General features: G+C 53.9%; 2 long non-coding RNA genes across 3 annotated transcripts in view; one reads left to right on the top strand and one right to left on the bottom strand.

Moving 5' to 3' along the window:
- LOC309862191 overlaps positions 1-16,548 on the top strand; it is a 205,509-nt gene that overhangs the window by 17,415 nt on the left and 171,546 nt on the right. The window lies entirely within an intron of this gene.
- LOC309861229 lies at positions 14,570-15,658 on the bottom strand. Its single transcript, XR_014309828.1, has 2 exons — positions 15,429-15,658; positions 14,570-15,151 (listed from the first exon to the last, which is right to left on the bottom strand). It is a non-coding gene; the product is annotated as an uncharacterized lncRNA (long non-coding RNA).

Genomic DNA, 16,548 nt, shown 5'->3' with positions numbered 1-16,548 from the left:
AGAGGAGGATGAACTGAGCAGTCAGACAGAAATGGGCCCTTCTCCACCTCTGCCACCCAGCCGGAGGACCTTGAACAGATGATGTGGCTTCTCTGTGCCTCACTCTGCTCATCTGTGAAATGGGGACAATGATACCCCACCTCTTAGGGTTGTTATGAGGCTCCACCAGGACTTTTTGCAGAACCTGGCACGCAGGAGGCACTGCCACTGCTGATGTCTAACATTGGGTCCATGGCGGCCAGAGCTGCCAGGCTGCCCAGGCCCCAGTCTAGTTTTCTGGTCCGCACCCCACTGCCCTTAGGACCCTCTGACCCTCTACAACTTGGTCATGCCCTTGCTCCGGTAGGGACAGTTGGGATTGGGGTGTGGGACAGTGAGCATGTTCTATTTGCTAACTTTGTATATTGCTTAATAAGGAAAACACGGCTTGTCCTAGCACACAGTGGATCCGACCATATATGGGGAAAAGGATTAACTTGGATACGGTCAAGGACGCAATTCTGAGCTCTTCTTACTTAAAACAAAACCAAAGACAATAAGGAGTTGCCTCCTCTTTGTCCAGTTGGGTTATGGAGGCATTTCTGGTTATAAATAGGCAACATCTTGCAATGTGAGCTTTAGAAATAGCTGTGAACTGTTTGGGGAGTAAATCCTTTCTGCACTTGAAAGAACTTGGCATAGAGCAGGAGCCTAGGGGATGGAGAGAGAAAGCAAATGTTTGCAGCCATGCAGAGCAGATCGAGGCCTGCTGTGGCCCAGCCAGTCTCGGACTGAGCACTGCATCGGTGGGCTGGGAAGGGCCAGGTCGTGTCCCAGATCTGAAGTGGGGAACCACAGACTACACACACCCTCTTTCCTTCAGCCGTCTGCTTCATGGTGTCTGCATCACCAGAATTCCTCGGGCATCACTTACTCACTAATTCATTGACTTCCTCAGCCACATATTGAGCACCCTCCTGGTGGGTCAATGCTCTTGACTTTCCCCTGGTGGCCTCCTCTCCTTTGGTTGCTCTTTGCTCATGGCTAGAGCCCTGGGCTCTGTCCTTGGTCCTTTTCTTTTCTCTTTCTGTACATTTTCCCATGTCCTTGGCCCAGTTTCCATCACAGAGTGATTAAGTGGGGGCCACTCTGCCTGCTATAGCTTTCCAGCTGTGTGACTTTTGGCATGTTTTTCAACCTCTCTGTGACACGGTTTCCTCACCTATAAACTGGGGACGATAAGAAGGCTTCCTTCTTGGGCGGTTATGAGGCTGGGCAGAGTTAATCTCTACAAAGCTCCGAGAATGGTGACAGTACTCAGACAGCAGGTCAGCACTCAAGAGAGCTCTGGGCGCTGCCCTTCTTTGCTGAATAGCCCTTCTCTCAGTAGCTGCTGACCTCCAGCTTCCCGCTGGGCATCCTCCCTTTAGTCATTTCAGGCCAAGCTCCTGTGCCGTGTCATCACGTGTGTGGCCTTCTGTCAGGGCTTGTGGTGTTGAGGAAGGCAGGTCCTGGCTCTGAGGTGTGCAGAGGGGTGGGTGGCCAAGAGCTGCATCATGTGTCCTGCCTGTAGGGGGCGCTCTCCAGGTCACACGCAAGCTGATGGTCTTTGTCCACACCCCTTCCCACTGCTGCCTCTCCCGTGGACAGCCATCTCTGGGAGGCCAGTTAGGCCAAGGGCACGAGGAAGAGGCAAGAAAGGTCCAGGTTTTCAGCCTGAGTGGCGGATTGTGTCCCCCATCCTGGTGCTGAAGTGTTTCTTGATTCTTTGTATCCTCTCCAGGGCCTCGGCCCCTGCCTGGGCCTGGCTTACCACCACTCCTCCACCCAGATGGTCTCCCTGTAAAACCTCTTCCACCTCCTCTTCCTCATCCTCTGGCCTCACTCGGCCAAAGTCAGGTCAGGCCCGTGTAGAGCCCCTCAGAGGGTGCCCGCTGCCCGTTGCCAGGGTTTTCTGGCATAATGGGACCCTGTGCCCCTGCAGCCTCGACTTCCTCTGCTTGAGGCTGGCCTAGGCACTGCCCCCGTGTGTGTCCACTTCCTCCCCTCCTGTTTGCTGAGCGCCCAGCCCCATGCAGTCCTGAAGGAACTGCGTGTTGCCCACCTGGGGAAGGAAGGCTGGCGAGCTTGCGGGCTGCCACAGGGGCGCGGGCCTGCGTGATTCACTGTATTCCAGCCATGGCTTTTTCCAGTCAAGCAGAATCACTAAGTGATTAGCTCCTCAAGTCCTTGGCGGCTCCCCGGGTACCGCTGCTACACTCCCACACTCTCTCCGCTCACTCCTCCACTTCTGACTGGAGCAGACTTCGCCACCTCCCGGCAGGGACCTCTTCTTGGGCTCATCCTGGGGGGTGTTTCTGCACTGGATTCTGAAGCTGATTTTGCTTCTTTCCCAGATTAGACCTTCAGGTCTTCCTGAACTGTCTGCGGTCTCTGCCTCAGGAGCCACTCTGTCCTCAGGATGGCCAATGTGAGCACTCCCTCCTCTGACCGACCTCTGCAGAGTCCCCTATCCCCACCTGACTGTGCTTCTGGAAGGCAGGACTCTGCCCCCTCCTCCTCCTCCCCTCTCACAGAGGAGCACACAGAGCTATCACACAACAGATCCTCAGCCCCCAAGTCTTCTTGCCCACGTGACTGCCTCCTTGGGGTGTGCATGTGTGTTTTTTAACCGGGGTTCCATTTTAACCTTTGCTTGAGCCGAGGTTTCTGTGCTGAGACTTCCTTCATAGAAGGCCTGAGAATTCCTTGGGTAGTCAGACTTAGTTTCCAAACTCCCTCACCATATTCTTCTAGGTCCTGGGTTCCTTCTTGTCCCACCTTCTCCCTGCCTTGGGACCCCCAGTGTTGAGGCCTGGTGCCCCAAGTCCATCTGCCCGTCCGTGCTAGATTCTGAGCAAAAGCCTTGACCCAGGAGGCCTGTAGATCTCAGACAAGGCTAATCTAACAGGTGGATTGTGTATGTGTCTGGGGCAGAGTATGGGTTGTGCCTTCAGGATGTTGCCCAGGGGTTGGCTTGGTTTGTGAGTAACTTTATCTGCACCCAGATGCTGGGCCCTCAGTGCCCACCCATTAATCTGGGGTCTTCCTGCCTGAGATGTTGGAGCAAAGATATAAGACAACCTCCCTCTCATTCCCACCTAAGGAGGGCAGGTGGCCAGGGTGTAATTTACAAACCTCCTGCTCTCCATCACGGAGCGTGGAGGTTGTCCCCTGTGGACACGTGCGCCTCTTCTCTGGATTGGATCCCCAGGACTGAGTGGATGCCTCCCCCTCATCACGCCATCCCTCACACAGTGGGCAAAGCTGAGCTGTTCCATTGTTTTCCAAGGGTCGTGCTCAAACATGCCCTCCCCTTCTAGATTACATTGTGCCACCACTCTTGTGACATTCACGAAGGAGCCTTGGGCTTCCCACCTCTCTGGCTAGTTTAGGCAGGGAGAGTGTTCTCTGAATATCACAACTGACTTGGCAAGTCTTCCCTTCATGCATATTTAGGTTGTTTCCAGTTTTTCTTTGTTATAAACAAACTTTGGTGACCGTCTCTGTGGATAACTCTCTTTGGAGGATCAAAATGCCCGAGTATCATTTCGATGCCGAATGCCAAATTGTCACCCCCCGAGGGCACACACGAGGCATGAGGGTGTGTTTCTCCACCCTCCAGGCAACCTGGGTTTGCTTAATGTTTTTATTTTTTGCCACTATGGTAGTGGAAAAATGATATATTGTATTTGTTTGCATTGACTTGATTCTTAGGGGCCATTTTTAAAATTTCTTGTTTTACAAATTGCCTGTTGACGTTCTTAGCTCATTTTTCTACTGGGGGCTCATTTTAAAGAACTGAATACTGAGAGCTTTTTGAATGTTAGGAATGTAGCAAGTGGTACTCAGCATGCCAGACAGGCCCTTCATAAACCTTTGTTGACAAGTAACTTTGTTTTCTGTCTTGTCTTGATGTTCATTTAACCATAAATTGATTTTAAATTAGAAGTTTTAGGTTTTTATGGCTTTTCCTTCTTCTTTTTTTTTTAAAAAAAGAAAAACCATCCCTTTTTCCTGCAGGATTTTAAAACTATTCACCTGTGTTTTCTTCTAGAACTTGCAAGTTTTTATAGTTTATATTTGAATCCATGCTCCATCCAGAGTTTTTTATAGTTTAAGGACAAAGGTATAGGTCTAAGCATTCCTTCCTCTGACCTTGCCACCAACAAAAAGCAGCAATCCATTGTCTTGACCCTATTTGTTAGAAAATCCGTTTCAGTGCCACTGACTCACTGACTAGAAACGCCACCTATGTCATATACTAAATTCCTATCGGTATTTGCATCTGTTTATGGATTTTTCCTTGTCCATTGGTTTGCTTGTGTTCTGGTTATGAAAGCGCTTTGAATAATAGTCACCGAATATTGAGTTCCTACTGTGTTTCCGGTACTTTATATAGTTTGTCTTAAATGTTTCCCAACCCTCTATGGAGTATAGTCCTAATGTTCCCAGGGTCAACAAGGCTTGCCAGCTAAGTGACCTTGACAGGTTCAAAAAGGTAGTGAGTGGGATCAGTCAGGAATCAAACCTAGTGGTGTGTGGCTCTGAGTCTGGTCCTTCTCACGTCTCTGACCTGCCCAACGTGACCCCGCTCCACACTCTCCACAGCACATGGGAGATGGGGCTGCGGGAGTGTCAGCTGGAAGGTAACTGGCTCTTACGTCCCATCACTGAAAACAGAGACTGTGGGGAGCAGAGACTTGCCCCAAACCTGTCGTGGTTAGAGGACAGTCAGATCTGGGACTGACTCTCAGCTCGCTGACCTTGGATCCCTAGAGCAGTGTCATGAGAGAGCTGGCCTGTTGGCATGGTGATGGGATTATCTGTGCCCTGTCTCGGAGCAGTTACATAAGATTCTGCCTCAGACAGGGCTGGCTGGCGGTCTCCTCGGAGAAATAAGTGGGTCAGGCTCATGCCCAGGTAAACTCTTGCCCCAATGCTGAGTGGAGGAATTACAGGATTCTTTCAGGTCTTAGAGCTATAGAACAGACAGGTCCTTATTGGTCGCACAGTCCACTCCTGCCATGTGTAGATTAAGAAGGTCTCCATATGGTGGTGATCTTGGATACACTCTGAAATCCACAGCCCGTAAAGAGGCCCGTTGGGTAAGAAGCACAGCTGAAACAGCCTTTGGCTGCCAGGGACAGTGGTAGGAAGATATTAGGTAAAACCCCAGCCCGCTCTGCAACTCTGGGACAGCCCTGAGGACAGGCCTTGCTAAACAGCTGTAGGAAGAGTTGGGAGGCTGGCGTGCTGAAGCTTCTCCTCCAGGCCCTCCTATTTCAATGGTCTTCATGCCTGACACTTGGGGAGTTTTACAGGACTTGATAAGCATAGGTGTGGAGATTGGCACCTCCTGGTAGCTCTTACAAGTATTCCCTCAGGCTGATTCCCACGGGAGAAGTGCCCTGGCTTCAGATTTGAGTCATTACTGGCCAGTGGTGCAGTGTGCAGGGTGTGTGTCCTTGTGCACGCATGCACACACACATGTGTGTGTGTGGAGCCGTTAATTTCTGGGACGGCCATGTCCCCACAGCGCTGTCTGCGCCAAGTCACAGAGTCACTTGGCTACGGTCTGTGGGTTTAGTTCTGCATCCTAGTCTGGGGAGTCCTGTCTCTTGGGCTTTGGCCTGAGCCCCTCTGCCCAGCCATCCTGCCAGCTCCCTTTCTATCACCCATCACCATGCTGGCTCATCTCAAGGGCTCAGCTTGGATCTTCCTCTGGCTCTTCCGTCAAGTCTTTTCTCCCTGACCCAATCCAAAGGTCCACTGTTCTCCCTCTTTTGAAGGCCAATGGCATCTTCTCCGTCACTCATATGGTATTTTTGCACATACTCACACTTTCCCTTATAGCTTGGGAATCATCAGAAATCTTGGTGATTGAATGAGGCAGTAATCCTGTATTTTGCACCATTAAAAAAAAAAAGATTTTATTTATTTATTTGACAGACAGAGATCACAAGTAGGCAGAGAGGCAGGCAGAGAGAGAGAGAGGAGGAAGCAGGCTTCCTGCCGAGCAGAGAGCCCGATGCAGTGCTCAATCCCAGGACCCTGGGATCATGACCTAAGCTGAAGGCAGACACTTAACTGGCTGAGCCACCCAGGCGCCCCGTATTTCACACCACTTTATCTCCTCATCAATGCATGGTGCATAGTAGGCTCCTAGGAAATGTCGGTTGCCTGGTCGGTCTGGAGTTAGCCTGTACATTAACACCGACGGAAGTACTCTCAGGCCCGGGAGAGCAGTAGGGGCTAGGCTATTCCGTGGGGTAAGGTGGGCTCATGTACCCTGTGGGCGGTTTTGACCTGAGACAGCCATGGGGGGACACATCAGAGAGAAATACTGAGGATGAGGGGCTGGTGAGCTCATGGGGCCCTGTTGTTGTGAACCTGGCTGTGCTTTATGTGCTGTGCAGGGGGAGAGGGCCCTTGGTTGGTGGGTGAGAGGAGGGGCTGCATCAGAACTTAACTGCTCCCTCCACCTGGAAGGCCTCCTGGATAGGAGGGCTGAGGGGTCTGGCATTAGGCCGTGGGATGCAGTTCCTTCTCACACTCTTTGGGCCTGGATCTTTGTTCTAGTCAGCCCTGGGAGCTCTCAGAAGACTGTACTAGGAGTGGGACATGTTTTCCCTTGAATTCTCAAGGGCTTCTAACTGGGGGCCATTTTTGAGAGAGAGAGAGAGAGAGAGAGAGAGGTGTATAGCGCTTGCCTTTTGTTTGTATGCCTGCCTGGCCTTTCTGGGCTGGACCTGGTGATGTGAGGCTGGTCTGCTCAGTGGTCTACACTGGGCTCACCTGAGTGCAGCTGGCGACGGTCCCCAGCATGGGGGACAGGTTTCTGTTCTGCTCTCCACCATCCCAGATAACACTGAGGCCCCCGTGGCTGGCAAGGCTTCCCCAGGCTCCGCTGGCTGCTTCGGCTCTGTGTTCTCCAGGACTTCCTCCAGATTCCCTGAACCTCTTCTTTTTCCCACATGCACTGGCGGCCTCCCTCCCGCCGCCAGGCGTTTGCTCATGCTGATTTCTCTGCTTGGACCATCCTTGCTTCCTCTGGGCTCAGGATGACTGATTCCCCGGCATCCCGGTTAGACTCCCCGGCAGAACCCTGCAGCAGAAAGAACGTGGGATTTGGAGTCCGCTAGATGTGGGTTTATACCCTGCCTTCACCACTTCACAGCTGTGCGTGTTACTTCTCAGGGTCTGTTTCCAAAACACGTCAGCGTTGACCTCACAGGGCTGATGGGAGGGCTAAGCCGAGGGAGGATGTGCCTGCCCTTGCTTCTCCCCCTTCGTCTGCTGCCATTCTTAGTGCGAGGCCCGTGGGTGCCCCGTCCCCTGGTTGTCTCCGAAAAGGCCTCTCACTCGGAAAAATGTTTCCTGAGCACCTACCATGGGCCGAGCGCTGGGCACGGGGAACGACTTTTGCTGGAATGTGTGGTACCAAGAGTTATGAGAGTCAGTCCATACTCCGTTCTGGGAGGGAATGCCACTCACGCCAAGCTCTGGTGGCTGGGACGTGATGTGGAAAAGACAGGAAGAAAGTTCTAGGCGGAGGGAAGCAACAGGGTAAGTGGGACCCAGTCGGGCAGGAGCTGTGTTCATGTATTCATCCTAAGAGTAGTAGGAGCAGTTCTCTGTGGTTGTGGGAGAGACATGTCACCTTTGCACCCCTCAAAACAGACCAAAGACTGAGAAGGACCAAGAGGAGCCTGGGAGAAGAGCGAGGAGGGCAGCTGAGCCCGGGAGAGCCGTGGCTGCTCGGCGTGGGGGTGGCAGCCATGGAGACCTTCTAGAGTCAGGTGGGTCAGTGTGCTGGTGGGTGGGGCATGGGCAGTGAGAGAGGGAGGAAGGAAAAACAATGCCTCCTCCAGGTCTTTGGGTCTTGTGAGAGGATGACATATGGATGCACAGAGAGTGGGTTGGGGGGCAAGGGAAGACCAGCCCTCAACTCATCTCCCCGCCAGACTCCGGAGCTGATCTCAGACTACAGGGCTCCATTCGGCCTTTTAGGGCCCAGGAGGATTCCAGAAGACTTGGTCCTAGTTGAGGTTGTAAAATTAGCCCCTCGTTGTTCGTCAGTTAGCAGACTCAACTCTGGATGTGTCCCCTAGTCTCCATGGCTGTCTGTGTTGGCGAGGAGGCCCAGCTTCTCCTGAGCTTCATGCTGGGGCCGGGGTGCTTGGCCTCCTGGGTCTCAGCAGAGCCATCCAGGGTGGGGGTCCCGCCGCCTCACTGGTGTAGGCCCGGGGTCCGCCTGTCCCCCGGCTGTGCTGTATCCAGAGGGAAACAGAATATGTGAATGTAAGCGGCTGCTGGAGACAAATCTACAATTCCTCCTTGTATTGAGAGAGAGTGAGACTACCAGAGGCTACCAGATGTTCTGTGTCTTACAATGTATGTTTTATGGCAAATGAAAAAATATATAAAATCTGTACCCAGAGAGCTCCCTGCTTGCTTAAAGGGAGCTGGATCCTTCCTTTTACTCTTACCCTTTCATATTTTAGGCAAGAATTCCCTTCCGGGCAATGAACTTATCTGCCAAGTTGGGGCCCAGAGGGAACTCTTATGGGGGACTTGTAAACCCCGTCTTTTGAGGAAATCTTGGGGCTGAGGCCACATTCTGCCCCACATGTTTACATAATCGTCTCTCTCAGCTCTGAGGGGCCATTAGAGTTAATTGGGTGAATAATCTGTGTTTAAAAAGTCCCCAAATACGTATTTACATAATCCATGCTTTGCCCAAGCCTGTTCAAGCCTATTTGTGGGATCTGGAGTGGATCCTGGGCTTAGCATCTTATTCCCGCGTCTCTAGAGCAGCTTCTCCTCTTGGTGACCGTCCTTTGGTGGGGACGGGGGCGGGCAGGTTCGCCTTCCGCTTGGTGTCCTGGCAGGGCCTCATAGCCGCGAGATCTTCCTCAGCCTTCATCAAACATGCCTTATGGATCACTGGTCATGGCAGGCGCCGTGTGGGAGGAAGGTTTCAGGGTCTAGTAAGTTTGGGAAGCACTGCATCTTACCTTGGCTCTCGGAGATTCCTCAAGGACAGGATTACACAGAGACATGCAGTAGGGAAACTGAGGCAGCTTTGTCTAGTCTTGCTTCTGTCCAATGCATCAGAGCCTCTCTGGCCCACAGCCCTGATGACTATCCCATCGAAATGGAGTTCTGCAGAAAATGACCTGGCAAAACAGCGATCCCACTCCCATTTTTTTGCAGGGGGACCATCCCCTCGGGTTTTGGTCATGCACCCCAACACTGTGTTTGCTGACTTTGGCCAGTGTGTACAGTCATGTCAACTATGAGCACATGATCCCCAAGAGTGCTTTCTCCCATGAGAACAGTCTTGCCTGATTCTTGGAGTATTTGAAGTAGGCACATGGGGGTTGCATAGAGACACAACACCACGGGTCAGGGGACCCTCACAGTCCTGTGTCCACCTAGTTGCTGGAATTTCTTCTACAGCATGGTCTCTATGGGTCACATCAGGGTCGTGGGGCATCACGAAGTATGTTCTGAGGCCAGAGCCTGCTTGCGACACCGGCAGCCCGCTCACACTCTTGCTTTCCTGCTGTTTTGAATTGGCCTCCTTCTCAGGGACTGTGGGTTACCTCACCTCAGGTAACCCACAGCTTCCACATGACCCAGGATTGCCATTTCCCAGGGCAGAAGCTCAGGAGCAGCCTAGCTACAGACTGTTCCTATGTCACGTGGATATTCTCCGGTGATATCGCGGGGATTGGAACCGTCAGTGGTGAAGAGTTCTTGGTGTGTTACCCGTGCAAATCCGTCTAGTCCACGTGGGCAGATCCCGGTGTGCATGGGGACCGTGGCTGGGGCTTGGGGGAAGAGAAACAGAACCCGCAGGGTGCTAGGGCCAGCGTCCACACCGGCTGTGTGTCCTCCTTCGCAGCTGACTTCAGTGACATCCCCCCAGGAAGCTTGGAGTCAGCCCCAGTGTGAGTATTTACACCACAGAAATCGGCAAACACTCCAAATCAGGTTTTTATTTATTTTCTCAGAGAGCTGGCTGTTAAGTGTTTGCCTGCACATCGCTGGACAGAACCCAACGTCCTAGGCCCAGCTCTTTCAGATTAAGCACAGAGGAGAAGCTAGAGCCTGAGGAGAGAGAATTGAATGGAAGAGGGGAGGGCAATGAGCTTCTGTGACTTGGGACGACACTTAGGGTGAGACGCATTTAATGTGGAGTAAATGTTAATCTCTCTTAAAATGGAGGTAGTTGCAAAAAAAAAAAAAAAGGCTGTAGAGACTGAACTGGAGATGGAGATGAGGGAAGGGCAGGGACCCTTCTGGAAATATCTGCGAGCCCGTACGGAAGCAGTGCCACACCATGGCAGGCGATGAGCTCACAGAAGCAAGTTGCAGCCTGTGCACACTGGGCTGGAAAGCCATTGGTGCGTCCGTGTCTTGAGTCTGTCTCTTGGAGGGGTGTGGACAGGGGCTCCAGCCGTGAGATGGTTAAATCAGAATAACAAGGGGTGATTTAGCTCTCAGCCCCTGACATTCCCTTGCTCCCCGCTCTGGCTGGCCCTGCTAATGCTCCCGGGTTGCAAATCTACCTATTTGTCAAGCCTCTCTCCACCGCCTGGCTCTCTGTGGCTGCTTGCGTGCTTTATTAAAGAGGCGTTTGCTACCTGTCATCTCAAACGGCCTCCTTTATCCAAAACAGAATAATAGAGATATCTCCCTCCAGGGACTCCGGATGCAAATGCCCGAGGACAGGTTGCCAATTTGCTGCGTGTATTAGGGGAAGGAAGCTGTCAAGGGAAACGGCCAGGATCCAGGCTCTTCTAACAAGCTCATTTCTGGGTTGAGGGGAGACCCGGGCTGCTCTAGTTTAGATTACGCGGGCACGAGCCTTCGCCTTCCTACGGACAGCTGTCAGCGGCAATCTCGTTTCTCCCCAGGAAATAAAATTGGCTTTTCTTCCTCCTTCCCCTCCCCCAGCCCGGCCTCGGGTAATAGAGGCGCTGCCAATAGCGCTCAGGAAGCCCTTGCGTGAGCGGGGCTGCGGGCAGCAGGCTCTCTGCTCTGTGGCATGTTGGGCCCTGGTTTGCAGCCTGAGGACGGAGGTCCTGGCAGGTGTGGCCTTGTTCGCTGAGGGCTGAGAGAGCACGTCCTTCTCCCCCAAGGGAGTCTAACTAAAGCAAGAACATGGTCCTGGTGGCACCTGGGCAAAGATGCTCCCCTTGACCCTCATCCCAGAGGCGGGGCACCGGCTTCCTTCCTGATCAGGAATTCCCCCACACTTAGTGACCACGTTATGGACCCCATATAAGGTTGTTTGGTTTGACTCCTGCTCACCCTGTAAAGGAGAACCGTCCCCGCTCTGGGACCATTCAGCATTACACTCTGGATCCAGGGACTTTCTGTCCCCAAGAAGACTTTTGGCAGCAGAGGACTCAGGCACATGAAAGGGGTCCTGCGACACCCCCGGGGGAACCCTGTGCACTCTTCCCTGCCCTTTCACAGGTGAAGAAGCTGTGACTCAGGGCCTTACCTGTAGCTGGTAAGTGCCAGGCTTTGGACGTGAACCTGGGACAGGACTGTTCCATGTCCTGTGTGGTTCTGTTTAGGGTCACAGGGGCCGTGCTTCACTGGGGGTTCACAGGGCAGGGAGAAGCTGGCTTCCTGCTCCTCTGGGTTATTTCAGTGTCACTTCCTTGTGGGATTGAAGCTGTCCATCCGCCCTGGGGACCCTGCAGCCCTGCAGGGACTCCTGACCGGGCAGTGGTCGTCTTGCTTGGTTGGATGTGTGTGAGGCCTCTTGGGTCGCTATCTGTTGTCTTGACTAACAGGATCGCTGCTTGCCCCCATGTCCTTACCTCCACTCCCTCCCCATCCCCCAACCCCATGCAGCCTCAGGACCCGGAGAGCCCCGGGCAGGACCTCGAGTGCATAGATGTGTTCTGTGAGTGTGTCAGGGGCTTGTGTTGGGGGTGGGCCGAGGTGACCTAGTACGTGGAGACGCCTCCTGGGTCCATGTTGTCGTCTGAAGGCAAGAGCTGGCCAAGGAGCACAGGGCCCTGGGGCCAGCCATGGAAATGAACCTCAGCGTAGAGTTCAAGGTCCTGTGGGGCAGGCTGGCCCTCGGTAGCTCCCCTGGGCTAGACAGTGCTCTTTATGCATTTGGTTGCCCCCCTGTCATCTCACGTGTTTTTGGTAGGTACTTAATGCTTGTTGCTACTCTGTCTCACCCCTTCGGGGCCTCTCTTGCAGCCCCTACCAGAGCCAGTGGTGTACCAGGTATGTGCCGCGTACAAGCCTCATTCATTGACAGGTCCAACCCTGCACTTGCTTTGCTCTTATTTCCTTCCCAAGGAAGGTGTCCTAGCCTTCTTGCACACCTCTTGCAACCTCTGCCCTCTCCCAGCTCTTCTCCAAGGTAGGCTGCTTGGCTCACCCCACCCCACTGCCTGGTTAGTACCCCCATTTTGTTTTTAAAGATTTATCTATTTGAGAGAGAGAGAACGGGAATGCAAGGTGGGGAGGGGCAGAGGGAGAGATAGAATCTCAGCACTCCCTTGCGGAGCACAGAGCCCGAAGTGGGACTTGATTTCATGACCCTGAGATCCTGACCTGAGCCGAAATCAAGAGTCGGCAGCTTACCCATCCACCCAGCCACCCCTCAGTATCCCCGCTTTACACACGAGGGAATAGGACTTCGGAGAGGTTAAGGTCAGAGCAGAATCTGCAGCCAGACCTGCTGACATCAAAGTCTGTGCCCCTTGTCCTGCCAGGGATGTACATTGCAAGTAGCAGAGGACTTGGGGTCAGAAGCCCATAGGACAGAACCACCTCAAGAGGCTGAGTCCCTTGATTGCTCTGGGTGTTGGCTCTTCTGTGCAGAGGGTCTGAGGGTCTGAGATGTCCCATCTGGCCCGCAGCTCTGGGCTAGCTAATAGGAGGAGGGCAGGCTGTGTGGGTGAGTAAGCAGAGGAAGAGAATCTGCAGAGCTGGGTTCGAGGGCTCAGATCTTCCTGGGCTGGGCTTGCTGCTGGGTCCTCAGCCTGGAAAGATGTTGGTCTGGGGTTGGGTTTTCTTGCTGACAGGACCTCAGTCAAGCTGGGGCTCTGAGCCAACCCATGCAGCCACCAGCCCCTGGTCTAAGATGCCCTGTGGGGACTCTGCCAGTGTTGGCCGAGCGGCCCCAAGGCAGACGGGACACAGGTGCCTCTGCATTCCATGGCAGGACAGCCATCCCCACTGCCAGCCCAGTATACTGGCCATGGAGTCCAGCCGAGGCCGACGAGCCCACAGGTATCTGTCTGAAGTTCCATGCTTCCTAGAATACACCGTCAAAAAGGTAGCCTTTAGAATGAAGGATGACAAATGCAGAAAGAAAAAATGGAGTATTTGTGGGTATTGGCTCATAAATGATAGTGGTATGCTTGAGGTCCCAACTTGGAGTAGGACCTCTGGACGCCTCATTCATTTGAGGCGAGCCCCAGCTGTCTCATCCCGTCCTAACACACAGCCAGGGGTCATGTAGTCATTGAGCAAATCTATCAAATGAGAATGATCCCAGTTCCCGTCTCAGAGGCTTGTGGGCAAAGGAATGAGATGACAACATCTGGTATGCAGTAGGCACTAAATAAGTGCTTGGAGCTCTTCTTCTGTAGGTGGGGCAGGGGAGCTTGGAACACGGTGCTTCCATGACTTGTTCTAGCTTCCTCTTCACCTGCTGTCCCTCTGCTCTGGGATTCCGAGGCCTCATAGCAGAACACAGACGCTATAATTTCTCCAGGGAAGATTCCCCAGGAGCCAACATCCCGGAAGTCTTTGAGTAGATGTGTGAATGCCAGAGCTGGAGAGGCCTCAGGGGCATCATGGAATAGCCCAGACGGACCCAAATCTCTTCCCAGCACTACCACCCCTGCAAATGACCTGGGGCAGCCCACCTCCTCTTTGTCCAAGGGACCTGATCTGTCCGAGCCTGGAACTGTACAGAGGTACTCTCCTTCCAGACCCCCTAGGGGTAAATGAACCCCGGCCTTTCATCCTGCTGCCTTCCTCAGGGCCTAGACAGCTCAGGCTGGCAGACGTCCTCTGTCAGGGCCTACAGAGCTGGACTTGGCTCAGGGAGAAGCCATTGTGAAAGGGTTTGTGCATTCGGGGAAAATCAGCCCCAAATAACTCCCAGATTCAGGTCCAAGCAGTGCAGGTAAAGGCAGGTAGGAAATTACAGCCACTTGAGGCTTTCTCTCCCAGGGACTTGATTAAAGCTGAGGAGTGTTGGAGCTCAAATAGCTGGGAAAAGTGCCCTTTGATATGCTCATTTGGTTTTAATTTTGGGGGGCACAGGGCAGGCCCAGCTTGTTTTATTTCTGCTTCCTTTTAGCGGCTTTCACTTGGCTCCTATCCCCCACTGCCACCCCTCCCCTGCTGGAGTTTGTGAATTTCAAGGTCAGCTGAAAGTCAAACTTTACCATGTTGGTGATGAAATGCAAGCAGATGTGGCTGGTTTGGCTGATGGCGGCCACACCCTGTGGGTGATGCCTGGCAAAATTAACAAAGTCTGATCACTTACAACCCTGGGTTTCCATCCCGGAGATTCAGATTTCAAAGTGAGTGCCAATCAAGCTGGTGTTTACCGAGGTGGGTAGAGGGAAGTGATGCCGCCTGGGGAAGGTGTGGCCGTCCCATCCCAGCCTGCTAGCAACTGAGAGCGGGCAGATGGGTGCTTGTGTTGGGGACTGGCCTTCATCACGTGGTGCTGGCCCTGCTGGGGGACGTTGTGCCCTGGGCCTCCTTGCTGGCAGAGAGGGTTGGTGGATCTTCCACCGCTGGTGACGTCCCATGCCTGTCCAGCTGCCCTCTCTCCCTTCGAAGAAGGTTAAGCCATTGGAAGCCATTGGTAAAGGCTTGCCACGTGACTGGCACTGGGTTGGCAGTGACCTCAGGGAGAAGGTCAATTTTCAGCTCGGCTTCCCGGCGTCACCCACACCCCTCTATGACTCACAGAGTGGCCCAGCCGGCTGCCTCCTGCCCCAGCACTCTGGCAGATATGGTCGAGTGGTGCAGAGAGGAGTGGCTTCCTGATGTCCCAGCTGCTTCTGGCATGACCCCAGGCGCTGCCCCTCGGGCTCCAGGGAAGGTCTCGCAGTGCTCCCTGATGGGGTGGGGAAAGGGGGTTAAGGGACTGTGGCAGCTTTGTGCACCGCACACCTGGGAATCCACCTCATAGTCACATGCCGGGACCGGCTAACCCAGCAAGCAGGGACTCTCCGAACACTTGGGTTTCTTTCTCTGCGCTCACCAGTTCCGCCCAGCCCAGCCCATTTCCCTGCACCCACTGCCTCCCAGAGCCCCGTCACAGGGTGGAGCAGAAGCCCGCCCGCCGGAGAGACAGGGGGGCTGAGGGGCGGGGAGGTGGGAGTCAGTGCTACCTTGGAAAGCCAGCTCCACTGGTGGTCAGCCGTGGACAGGGGCACACTCCTCCGTTCCTCCGGGCCTCAGTTTCTTTGTGAGAGGGGGAGCGGAGCCCTCCTCGGAGCGGCGGTGAGCCCGAGGTGAAATGGTGCGTGTAAAGTGCCTGGCACAGTGCCTGCTGCCTGACTCTCGGTAATGCCCGCTATTAGAGCTATTGTCCAGACCCGGCAAGAGCTGCTGGAGAAGGCAGCGCGGGAGGGCCCTGCGCGGGGCTCCCCTGTGGCCTGCTGGGATTTCCTAGCCGTGGAGCCCAATTACCCAGCCTTCCCCTGCGTCCAGGAGGGCTGGCTCTTCCTCAGGGTCCTTGCCCCCAGCTCGATGGGGGAGCGGAGGCAGATGTGGACAGAGTCAGCCCCCCGCCCCCGTCTCCCTCCGCACCCTCCCCTTTCTGAGTGGCAGCATCGTGCGGACAAGTGACCTGTAGAAAGTGTCCTCTAAATTGGGGAGTTGTCCAAAATGGGGTGAGCTTTCACATTGCGTTTTTTTTGGGGGGGGGTGGGTAAGAAATCCTGCAAGAAGAAAATTCTGAACGCAGAACAAAGCAGAAGAGCCTGCCGCAACAGCCCGTGTGAGTCAACCCGGAGCGCGCTTCGCAAACAGCCTGCCTTGTTAAAATCAGTCCCTTGGTGCAGGGGGGATTAGCGCTCTGCAAACTTGCCATCCCAGGCCTGCCTGCATTTTTACTTTACCTCCTCTCCATCTCTGGATTCCCCTTCATACCCAGGGGAATTTCCCCAGCCCATAATGGCGGGCAACTCCCATTGCTAAAATGATGGAGAGTTTTTTTTTTTTTTTTCCTTGCCTTGGGCACAAAAATAGTCACTTGGGCTGGGGATAGAGAGAGGCAGAGACATTGTCTGGAACCCCCCCCCCCCGACTTTGTCCCCTGCTCTGGCTGTTGTGGGAAGGATCAGGGAGACCCGAGTGAAAGTGCTCTGACAGTGGGCCCTCTCCAGGTAACCGTGTAGGAGTTCTAAGTGTTGTTCCTTTTTGCCTCTTCCTCCAGGAAGCCTTGCCTGGTTTATTTACTCTTCAGCGTCGGGACCTCCCCTCTGGGGTTCACAGACATAACTGTTG

The sequence above is a fragment of the Mustela nivalis genome (genome assembly GCF_964662115.1).
Source record: "Mustela nivalis genome assembly, chromosome: 3".
Classification (NCBI taxonomy): Eukaryota; Metazoa; Chordata; class Mammalia; order Carnivora; family Mustelidae; genus Mustela; species Mustela nivalis.
This window is presented reverse-complemented; position numbering and strand designations above follow the sequence as displayed.